This window comes from Drosophila obscura, unplaced genomic scaffold (assembly GCF_018151105.1).
Source record: "Drosophila obscura isolate BZ-5 IFL unplaced genomic scaffold, ASM1815110v1 contig_73, whole genome shotgun sequence".
NCBI lineage: Eukaryota > Metazoa > Arthropoda > Insecta > Diptera > Drosophilidae > Drosophila > Drosophila obscura.
The window spans coordinates 3,035,996-3,048,409 of record NW_024542865.1 but is presented as its reverse complement, the minus strand read 5'-3'; the positions used below and the strand labels follow the sequence as shown (position 1 = coordinate 3,048,409).

Here is a 12,414-nt window from a genome sequence, read left to right as displayed (position 1 = left end):
AAAATATTTAAATTTCGGTGCGAAGAATCCAATAACAAAATACAGCGAGATCGATCGGTTGGACACAATTCTCCATGCTAGTCTAGGGAAAAATTTAACATAAATAATCATTAGATAAAATCGTTTTTTCCCGTAGGTTGCTACACTCAGAGCAAAATAGAATATTTAAATTAAATATTCGACTGGAAGAAAAAAAGGGTAAAATTAAATTTTCATTTATTAAAAGATTTGAACAGCCCATCGATGCTGTTTTAAATGATGTTAGGAATTAATTCAGGTGATTTTCATTGTGTCATTTTGATTCAAACTAAAAAACACAAAATATCCATTAGCATTATTCTGTAACCCATCCTGTTGCTGCTGCTGCTCGCTCGCTCGCTCATTAGCGCCAGAGTTGGTTTGGAGGGGAGAGAGAGAGAGAGAGAGAGAGAGGGAGAGGGAGAGAGTGTTGCCCACCTCTAACAATTGTATTGGGATAACTTGTGTGTGTGTGGGTGAAGGCTGAGGGCAACCGCGGAAGTACTTTAAACATGTTCCAGTCTTTGGCCTGGCACTCGTCCGACTTCCACAGAAAAATCCTCTCCAAATCCCCGCCAGATCCCTGGCACATGCCACCCTACGCTTTCTGTGTGTGTGTGGGGGGGGGAGCTGTGAGTTGGCAGTTGGCTTTGTTGGCTTCGCGGCTCAAGCTTTGGCAAGTGTTTGCCACCATATGCATAAAGTATACTTTTGCCCCATGCCATTGAAGGCATGACCTAAAGAGGGGCGGTGGCGGGGGGATGGGACTGGTACTGGTACTGGGACTGGGGCTGGTAGTTGGAGTCGTCTTTCGTCTAATAAGCTCCCGTTGCCGATTCTTTGAGCTGTTTGCTGCTAATTGTTGCCACAAACTCATCGCCATAGCCCCAATGCGCCACCCCCTCAGGCCGGTTGCGAACCTCTCTCCTTGCCACGCTGCCTCGCTGCCTTGGTAATTTTTAAACAAACTTTGCGACATTTGCGTGCGTTTTTCGGTTTCGTTTGAAGCTTCGTCTGGCAGCGCCTCCGACATTGTCGTTTGTAGGCGAGAGAACTAATTACATTTTCGTTTTCAATTAGAACAAAGCGAAGCGAACAACGTTTTTCGGGCGTTCGCCCCAGAAAACTCTTCGTCGTCGTCGTCGTCGTCGTCGTCGCACTGAGTGGGTTGAACGTTGGTGGGTCGTCGTGTCGTTGTGTCGCTTGGCAGTGGGCGGACGCTTTGGCGACGGGCAAGGCTTTGATTCGGGTTTGTTTCCACTTTTCGTCTTTGCTGCACTGAGTTGGAAATTAGGAAAATTACTACAACAAACAAACAAACAGCCAAAGCAAAGCAAAGCATAGCAAAAGGCGTGGCAAGGCAAGGCAAGGCAAGGCGGGGGCCCATGAAGCAAAACCCGGAATAAAATTAAAAGAAACGGAAAGCCACAGGGTCACACAAAATCCTACTCGAATTTCAGTTTTTCCATATTTCCTGAGGCAAATCGGTCTTGAAATCGGTATCAACACCTTTTTTTTATGGGCAATTTTTTGTGAGTTTTTTTTTTTACAATTTTAAAATGTTCACATAAAATTAATGCAACTTTTTCTGAAAGTATTATAGGTCTATAATAAAGCTCAAAACATTATTATAACATTTAACAACCATTATGTTCACTTGAAAATATCTTCTGGTACATTGTGCATTGTATCCACACGATTAAAAAAATCGTATGGACTTTTTTATGCACAATTTTCTGGGAATTGTTTTTTTTTTGCAATTTTAAAATGTTCACATAAAATGAATGCAATTTTTTTTTTTAAGTTTTAGAGATCTATAAAAAAAGTTCAAAACTTTGTTTTAACAATTAATAACAATTATATGCACTTGAAAATATCTACAGGTACATTGTGCATTGTGCATCCACACGATTAAAAAATCGTATGAAAGGTCAAACAATTTTTTGTAGCTATTACTCTATTTGGAATTGGCATTGCAAACGCCGAGCAAAAATTATGAGTTTATAGAAAGTTAACTATTAGAGATTTTTTGAAAATTTTAAATTTAATTTCCAAGCACAAATGTTGGCAGGCAGAGTTCGTGACAGTCAGAGTTTGTCTTCTTTCTGGTTTTGTCTGGTTTTTCAAGGGTCATACTATTGTGATATCTCTTAAGAGATTCTTTCTATCAATAAAAACCGAAATTATTCAACAGCTTTATTTACCAAAAGGCTCAAAACTCCACCTACAAATTTTCTAAATTTAATAATTTCTGAATAAGATAACTAACTAACCATGATTACCATATATGTATGTATGTATATTGCAATGTTTAAGCAGAACATAATTTTTATCCTGTGTGAAGTGCGTTCGAAATTGTAGTGTATATTTTGTATACCGTAAACCGGCAAACATTAAACAGTACTCAAAGCCCCTGCCCCCTGCCTTGGCTCCAAATACTTAGTAATGTGCCATTACATATGTATGTATGGGCAGGCAACGTCATTAAATTTATGATCATGAACGGGGTTTGGGGGCAGGTGGTTGCTGCTTAGGCAATGAATCGTGCCATGCGGCTTGCTGCGAAGTGGAGCGTCGCTGAGTGAATGGGTGGGGTGGGTGGTGTTGGGGGGCATGTGGCGAGGCCAAGCGGCCATAATTGGTCAGTAGGCGGCAGAATACGCATATCGACTTGGCAGCATTGGCAGCATTTGGGTTGTGCCCCCCCCCCCCAAGGCAGAGTTGACGGCGGTTGGCGGAATGCATGTTGCACATTGCGTGGGATGGCATGGGGGGCACGTTGCACATTGAACGGACGCGTTGGCAATTAGCAGGAATATCAATTGGGCGAACGGATAGTCCAATTTTGAGTCTGGCTCACTTTGTCGTCGTTGCAACTGCAACTGCCACTGTCGCAGTGTTGCAGTGTCCAGTGCCCAGTGGCACTGTAACTGTAACTGTAAGCCCAGTGCTAAGCTTTTGTAAGCGACACACAACGTTGCCCCATGCCCCATGCCCCATGCGCCATGCGCCATGCCATAATTATGCTATAGGAATCTGAAGAGTCCCGTGGAATACAATTGCAACGAAAGCGAGCAAATCAGGACGAGCACCTGGTAGCTGCTATTGCCACCTGCCACTTGCCACTTGCCACTCGTTCGCTCCGCTCTCTGGCTATCATTTTGCTGGGCGAATGGGGCGTGGCATGTCCTGGTCAACGCCACTGACCGCAGGACGCGCCGCTGCGTAAATGTTACAGCAATGAGCGGTTTTACAGTTGAGTGAATTAATCTGCGCCCCCCTGCGCCCCCCTGCCCCACCACGCACACTCACACATGCACACACAGTCACCTGCATATGCATAGTATATTTCACCACCCCCCCCACCAGCCACCCGCCCCCGTTGCACAGTGGAAAAAACAGTCGAAATTTCTGATTGAATTTCGCGTATTTAAAGCGTGTTTTTTTTTTCCTTTTCTCTTTTGTTGTATTGTTATCCTCGCAATAATCCCATTACAATAATAATTAATGTTCAATAGAACTAATTTCCATTGTTATTTTCGCGCTCGTAAAGTTGCACGCTTAGTGGCATGCTCATTAAATGGTGCATGATGCATTGCATTGTGCGGCACGGCACAGCACGGCATTGATGGCATTTCAATCTGCTTAAAGGATCGAATGGTTGTGTGGGGGGGCGGTTATGTGTGGCAGGAGGCAGCCAGCAGCAGTGGCGCGTGTAGAACTGAAAGAAGGCCAACAGCAGGCAGCAGTCAGCAGGCAGCACGATTTCAGCTGCAAAATAAGATAAGGCTGCATCAAAGTGTGCTAAGATCAAAGGTTTCCCACTCACAACTGCAGCTACAGATCTCAGGCTGATATCAGACAGAAGCCAAGCAGCCAATGAGAGAAAAGAGCAGCCCGGATCAAGGCTTAGATTAACGTTAGCAAAGCAAAGGCCCAACTCAAGACATTTCCCACTACTAAATAGTGTTTTCATTTGCAGCACAGAGAGATCGAAGAGATATACACAGTATATTCGTACAAACGCCAGGAGGAAAAACATTGACACTGGCAGCTGCTGGCCAGCGATTAAAATGTATGCAGGAAGCAAAGCAGCCAATGTGCTGGGCAACAGAATCAAACAGATGGCTCGTAAATATTTGCTAGAATATTGCAAGCTGCGCTTGCTGATAATAAGTGGCTTTAAATTGCAGTCGAGACTTTAAGCCAAAATTCATAGACCACATAAATAAATAAGTGCCACAAAACTTTCAATCGATCCGCGATGAGACTTTCTGCCATTTTCTCTATTTCATTTCTTTTATGTATTTTTTTTTTTTTCTGCCAGTGTACACATTTGACGGCGACCAATTATCATGTTTCAATTTGCATTTGTAAGCACTGCAGTTCGGTTGGAGGGGATGCGATGGCAGTGAGAGGTTTCAGCTCAGGTTACGCAGGCAGGCAGGCAGGCAGCCGCTGAGCCGATTGCCGTGCGGACGCGCCATCAACATCAACGATTGCCATTTCCATTGCCTGCTTTTGGGGATATTTGGCATTTATTGCAAATGGCCGACGCCACTCGACTGCCATTTGCACTTCTCTCTACTGGCATCGCATCGCATCGCATGGCATCGCATCGCATCGCATCGCTTCCCTTCTGCCATCCACTCCCTATGGACATATACACCGAAAATGGCGTCATTTCCGCACCTGACGCGCTTTACAAATCAACGCAAATTTCTCAAAAACGTTTGTGGACCACACAAATAAAAAAAAAAAACTGCATACAACAACAAAAAATACGATAAAGCGGAAAAAAGAGATTTACCAATATATCGACCACGGGAATACCTTTTTCGGTGGCAATTAAAGTAGCAGGCGATTTAAGTGGAAGCTTTATAAGTACACATTTGTAGAGCAGAGAGTAGCGGGGGTAGCGGCATGGCTTTTAGTTAATTTAATTAAATTTATTTATATATGTATATATGATATTATATACTTTTTTAATGGATTGAATATTTAAAAATTTATTTAGATGAGAGATCTTTCGTTAGAGAATTTTTTTATTTACAAATTGTGCCGATTTTTAGCTCTATAGATTAAAAATAAAAAAAATATTTTATTTACAATTTTACATATATATTTTTGAATTGGAATATAATTTATATTTTAAAAAATAATTTTTTATTTTAAATAATTATTTTTAAAATAGTTTTTTTTTAACTAATTCACCTAATCCAATAATACAAAGTAATAACTTCTTACGGGGTTATTTAATTTAAAATTTTATATATATCTTTTTATTTTAATTAACATTTTTGAATTGGAATTTAATTTATATAAAATAATTTTTTATTTTAATAATTTTTTAATTTTAATAATTATTTTTAAAAAAGTTTTTAGAGTAAACTAATTGAAATAACTTTGGCGCTTAAAATCTTAAAGATCTCTGTGTCAGATCGATGGAAATTGCAATACCGACATCAGCAAAAGTCCAGTGAGCCTGTTTTCTATGCCGAATAGTATATGCCCTGTTTTTGTATGCTCCATTTGCCCAAAACCGATACGAATATAATATACCCCTTGCACCTATAAGTTGTGTGTTTGGCTGATTTGTGTTATTGCCTTTTGCATGATTGTTGCTGTTTCGTTTAGCATTTTGGCTGCGTTGTTTGTTTGGCATTGTTGTTGTTGCTGTTGTTGCTGCCCCCCCTTGCTGCCGCTGCTGTTGCCCCCTGCTGCTCCTCCATGCTTTTGTGGTTTGTTATTGGCCGTTGATAAAATCATCAATAAATTAAAAATGAAACTAGGCTCTCGGCAACACACCCACTCAGCGCCGCGTCGCTGCGTCTGCTCTCTGGTATGGCCTGGTCTGGCCTGGTCTGGTCTGCCGTTCTTTTTGTTGCCCCCGTGGGCCACGCCTCCTGTCACTCACTCGGCCATAACATCCGTTGGCAGTTAAATGCCAGGACGTTGGCGGCGTCTGTGGCCGGCGCCTGTGTGTATGCAATGGCATTTTTATTTCTATTTGCCAGCAGCCAGCCAGCCCAGCCATACGCTATACATTTGGCAGAGAGGGTCCTGCTGCTAGAAGGTGGATTCTGCTACGAGTAGATTTGATCCTACAGCTAGCAAATGCTTCCGTGAGTATACCGCGCTGGTTAGGCATTGCTATTGCTTCCAAAAGCTGAACGAGACGTTGAGGCATGACAGATCCCCCCGAGGGAACTCTGTTCCCCGTGTGTGTTTTGATATGAAGACTGCAGACAGACAGTTTCGAGTGTATAATAATTGTCGCTTTGGCAGTCAGTTTCTCTGTTACCCGCGACGTTCATTCAACGACCAAATTTTCTTTGTTTGCTCACAAATTCCCACATGCGTGCGTGTGTACCTGATGTCCCTGCTTTGTGGCAGCAACAGCAGCAACAGCAGGGGCAACAATGCACGCGGGCACGAACAGCACCGGGTATGGCCACAATGGACAGTTTTGCATAACGCATTAGAGATGCATTCAAACACTGGCTGCCGGGATAGGTGTGGCATTTGGGCATCGCGTATACGCCGTGTGGTCGTCGACATGCGTTCAATGGATTTAAACGTGAACTGCCTGGGTGGCTGGCTGCCTGGCTGCCTGGCTGCCTGGCTGCTGCTTTTGGCACATAATAATAATAATAATGACTGGCAGGAGCGGCACTAACAATGAGAGAATTTGTTGAATTCTGATTATTTTATACGAGTAATAAGCAAAAGTGCAGCCAGCAGCAGCAGCCAGCAGGAGCAGCCACAGGAGAGTAGACAAGTGGGAATTACATTGATGCCACACTGATGATAGATGATGGACTCTGTAATAGTTGTAATTGCGGCTTTATGCAATATGCATATTCGCCCCCCACACCCCACCACCACCCCCCCAAAAATGATGGATAATAATTGTAATCGAAATCTGCTTTTGTGCTGGACTGCACTTCATATTCGAGTTAAGAGCTGGTCTCGTCTTTAGGCTTAATTAACAACAGGAACGACCCACCTGCCAAAAGGCTCCTTTTGTTTCGTAGCTTCTTTTGTTTGGGTCGGTGGGTGGGGGTCCTTCTCTACACAGGGTGCTCCTGCACTTGGCTTGGATTTGTTGTTGTTCGTCGAGTGGAGGAGGCCAGTAATTGCATTTCTGTGTGCTGCAAAACTCTGGAAAATTAAAATTCATTTCGGGACTTTTGCATTTGCAACGTCATCTGCAGCAAATGATTGAATCACTCACTCACACACACACACACACACACACAGAGCTGCCAAGCTGTATGCTCCATCTTTTGTGTTGTGTGTATTTTCGATTGGCCGATCTGTCGATTGGCAGGTTGTGTAATTGCAGCTAATGCTGGACAATTCATTATTCGGAGTATATAGGAGTGCTGCACACAGCCCCCTCCGTGCACAATGCAGATGATTTAAGCCGACTAGAAATCGGAAGAAAAAAAAACTCTGTACGAAAATTTACGACTCAACCTGAGGGTCTAGGTATGTCGGCACAATGGCTTCTATTTTTGGCATATTTACCAAAAATAATCTCTGAAGACAAAAGCCCTTAAAGACGACCTCTGCCTCTGCCATGTGCAAGCCAAAACAAAAAAAAAGAAATGTGCCATGAATTTTTGCCTGCCTATTGAATTCCCAAACGAACAGAACAGAACCATTATGGTTAATAAATATATAAATCCATCATTTATACAATTAATTTGCAGGTACATGGCACTTGGAATACTTTCATGAATAGTTTTTTGCTTTTAAAAAGGAAATTAATTAATTATTAAATTACATTTACATATGTACATATATGTATGGCAAAAGGTTTAAATGCACTTTATTTTGTACATATTTAATTGATGCATTTATTAACTGTATTCTTTGTACTGTTTTACAGAAATGTTGCCCTTTAAAAAAAAATTGTATTTAAACTTGAAGAAATTGTTTCAATTAATTGCTTCGATTTAAACTTTAATTAACATTTATTTTGTTACCCTAACAATCGCTGGCAATTGTTATTTTCTCCCCCATTTGTTTTTTTTTTTTTTGGAGTGAGCATGTCTTTCGTGATAATTTGTGATAATTATAGAGCCCCTTGCTTTGGGTTGGATTTTGTGTTGCATGGACAATGCACGGTGCAGGAATTCTTGGCCTACTTTTGAGCCAGTGCCTGCCTGCCTGCCTGTCTGCCTGCCTGCCATTGCATTGCATTGCGTTTCTGTTTAATCAAAACCCGAACGAAACGCAATTAAATGTGCGCATCGTCACGTCGTGTCGTCCAGTTGCCACTTGGGAGAGGCAATCCAAGAGACAATGGATGCACTATAGCACCCCCCCACAGCCACCCCAAAATGTAGCACTAATGAGGCACATGCCACATACACTCCTACAGCTTCAACTACTGCTTACACCCACACCCACAACCCCAGCAGCAGCAGCACCACCCCTCAGCACGCTCGAAGCAGTCAGTCGCTGCACAATTGTCAACAGCAAAACAATATACAAATAAATTGTATTTTATTTCACTTAAGTTGGAAAAGCAGCCACGTCGAGCCACGTCTTTTGGCAGCTACAACAACGCATTCAGAATTTATTTAGAATATTTTAAGCGATAAAAAGGACACCCCTTAATCAACAGATTTGGCTTAAAAAATTTGCAATTCCTTTAAACCATTTAATTAAAATAAAAGAATTCTCGAGAAAACAGTAAAAAAAATAGTACTATTATTAAATAAATTGATTTTAAAACTAATAAAAATATAAAAAATTAAAAAAAGGAAATTAAAAATATAGAAGCATTTATAAAATTATATTAAGTTAAAATTTTAATAAATATTAAATTAAATTCAATTTATTACATAATAAAATAAATAAATAATAAAATAATAAATAAAGATTAAAATAAAATAATAAATAAATAAAATAAATAATAAATAAAAATAATAAAAATAAATTACACTAAAAATAATTTGTGCATAGTAAATTAATTAATAATAATTCACGTATTGTTTGCGGTACATGCTCTTCTATTTGTCGCATATGCTCGTACTCCTCCAGTTCTGCCGAACACGATGAACCCCCAAAAACTAAACGAAGACATTGCCAGACGCAGCGTAAGGGGACACCCAGGCGTCCCGGGCACCCAGGCACCCAGGCGTCCAGGTAACCATCGGCACTGACAATGCTACAACGTCGTCATCCCCATACCCATCCCTATCCCTATACCCATCGTTGCCCCATTCTGGTTGTCGTTGTCGTAGTTGCATTTCGTGGCTGTTGCATTAAAACAATGGAGGCGGCCAGAACAATGCCAGAAAGACGGTGCAACGGTGGCAGCAAGGCAGCAAGGCAGCAGCAGCATTCACAAAAGCCAAGACGAACAACGGCAGCGAAATGTAGGAAGGCAGCCAGCACAGCACAGCAGAGCAGAGCAGAGCCGCTTCTCTTTTGCATCGGGCATACACTTGATGGTATGGATGGAACGAGCAGATAGAAGAGACATTTAACAGATTGCTCTTGATGTGTATGCGAGAGACTTTAATGGTCCGCTTCGGTTCGGGGCTTGGGGGCATATCCACAGAGATTTTCGCCTGAGGCGAGTGCAACGATTTTTGGCTGCAACTTGGAAACTGGAAACTGGAACAACCGATGAAATATTCATATGTACAACATAATCAGCATAGTTCAGGCAATTTTCATTTGATACCTTAATGCTTGCGGCCTGTCCCTGGGGCGGCGTCAATAAGTAAACGGGTATAGGCGGGCTTGTCATCATATATCCTTTTTGTGTTTGGCGAAACTCAAGGATTTTCTCATGCAGCTTTCACCTCTTTACATCTTTCAGTTACATGCCTTTTATCTGTCTTTGAATGGGGTTTCAGTGGGGCTGATCTTTCATTGGAAAGCGCTAAAAGTTGATTACTAAAATAATAGCACGCACCATGCAGCAGCGCCCATCGGTTTGCTTGCAGTTCTGCCTGAAATGTGCGCTTGGCAAGCTGTTGCTCCCTTGATTGTCAATCCCATTGGGTTGGTCGAATGCAGAAGCGTTAAATAAATCTGTAAAGTCGCATTTTTTAAATCTATAGACAAATATAGAGATGTCTTTCCATCTACGGTGAGGGCATCCGCTGGGGTACATACTGAGTGGAAAGAGTCGCTGGGCATAAAGGCGTAAAAGTTGTTTGCACCTGCAGTTGGCGCTACTCTCTGCCATCTCTGATATTGTTGCACTTTTGTATCCGCACTGGCTGATGCATGCAACAGAGTTGCACTCTCTCTCTCTCTCTCTCTCTGTCTCTTTTTTGTTGAGTGCAATTTTTTAATGACAACTTTCAGATGGAGAAGAGATGTTTTGGGGGTGGGGTGTGCGGTGCGGTGGCCGAAAATCAACTTGATGCTGCTCGACGATGCGCAAAGCAAGCGAACTGAGTGCAAAGGGCTTAGGACGCTGGCAAAAGCGTTCAGGTGGAGCAGCAGCCATAAGAGATTTCCCAGCAACACCACCAAAGGAATTCGAATCAGAGTGCAAGTCGCAGGCAAAAAAAAAAACAAAAAAAAAAGCTAAAGGCAAAAAGTCAGCAAAGTGCAATGCGCAGCAAAACAGAAAGAGAGGCCACATATGCACAGTGAAAGAAGAGGGAAGGAGAGAGGGAAGGAGAGAGGGGTTTGGGGTTGGGGCTGGGGATGGGGCTGCTGCTGACACACTGGCCGAGTTCGAAGGAATGCCGAGAAGCAGCAGCAGCAGCAGCAGCAGCACTGCGGCTGCCATCTTAATTTGCATGCATTTGCTGTCTCCGCGAGTGCGTGTCCTCCCCCCCGTGCACCCACCCTCTGCCCCCACCACCCGCCTGCCACGTGTGTGAGTGCGTGTCCGTGTGTAATTTATTTGTTGGCGACGCCGTTGCCGTTGCCGCGAGTCGCACGAAATTCCCTTGAACTTGTCCGGCGGCAGTGGCAGCGGCATAGAAGCAACGGAGACGCCACGCAGCAGCAGCAGCAACACAGGAGGAGCATCTCGCAGCAGCAGCAACAGCAGCAGAGAAGCATCGTAGCAACAGTCCGAAGGAAGCAGTCGCAGGGTCGTGCCACACAGTCGTCTGCTGCAAGTTGCAACGCAGCGAGCCTGTCGGCCACGACTGTCCCTCGGAGGCGCCACTCGCGCTGCCCGAAGCCAATGCGATCCACAGCGACACGGCCAGTGATGAGCAGATTTGCTTGTGTATGGAATGCCCATGTGGATGGTGTGGCTGATTTTAGGCGAATGCATGGAATACAAATTCTAGAATTTTTAGAAAAACTTTATGGACATTTTTTTTAGAATGTTTTAATATTTTTCTTCATTTTTTATTTTATTTTATTTATTTTTATATTTTTAAAATTTATAAATACATTTTTAAAATAATTTAATGTATAAATAAATAATAGATAATAAATAAATATATATTAAATGTATAAAACTGCGTATGAATATTGGATATATATTATATATATTAATATTAATATAATATAATTCATATAATATATTAATATATATTATTATATATATTGAAGAACCTATTATCCTATTTGAACTATTTATAATGCCTCAAAGAAGATAAATAAAAGATAAAAATAATAAATAAAACAAATTTTCCATCAATACTCATGACATTTCTAAATGAAAAGATTGCCTTATATTTACGAATTAATATTACAGACTATTAACATTGCAGAATATCTGCGAGTATCAGAGCTTTCCCTTGATAATTCCTATGCGTACTTACATACATATGTATGTTGTAGTAAAAGTGAGAATATCATTCTTAAGCGAGTATTTAGGAGGTATATGTGAATGATTACTAATAACTCCCAATGAATTTGTATATCCTGTACATAGGCATGAAAAATGCTTTGCCTTTTTCTTTTCCAACATTCACAAATAAATAAATAAATTCGCTGCTACTGAAGGGATTTATTTTTTTGTATTCCCATAGCCAAATCTTCGTGGCACAAATTTAAACTTTCATTTATTAGCTTCATAAAACCATTAACTACAATTTGTTGGATTCTATTTAAACGCTCTGCTCATCTCCTGTGCAAATGGCATCCACAGATGCGATCCACAGCGATGCCAAGTTCACGCCTGCGCACTAGCCAGGACACCCACACGATGCTCGATGTTCGGCAGGCGTCAGAGCCGACAACGACAACGACGACGACGACGATATGGCCGAGGACTTCGACAACATGCGACCTGCCCAAAGGTGCGCTGTGTGTCTGTGTGGGCTGTTTCGCTTGTTTGAGTGCCTGTGTGTGTGTGTTGCATGTGGAACGAAAGACTCGACACAGACAGCAGACGAATCATTGGCCGAGTTTTGTGTGTGGCACAGCGACGGCGTTCGGCACCGAGACATT

The 12,414-nt window shown here is 42.0% G+C and overlaps 1 long non-coding RNA gene across 2 annotated transcripts in view; it reads left to right on the top strand.

Annotated features, from left to right (window-relative positions):
* LOC111065209 overlaps positions 1-12,414 on the top strand; it is a 72,550-nt gene that overhangs the window by 17,257 nt on the left and 42,879 nt on the right. Inside the window, exon 3 of one of the 2 annotated variants that reach the window (XR_002606970.2) lies at positions 4,346-4,430. The exons of the other annotated variant lie outside the window; for it this stretch is intronic. This is a non-coding gene — a long non-coding RNA (uncharacterized LOC111065209). Of the gene's footprint in view, positions 1-4,345; positions 4,431-12,414 lie in introns of those variants that run through there. 2 annotated transcript variants of the gene reach the window in all.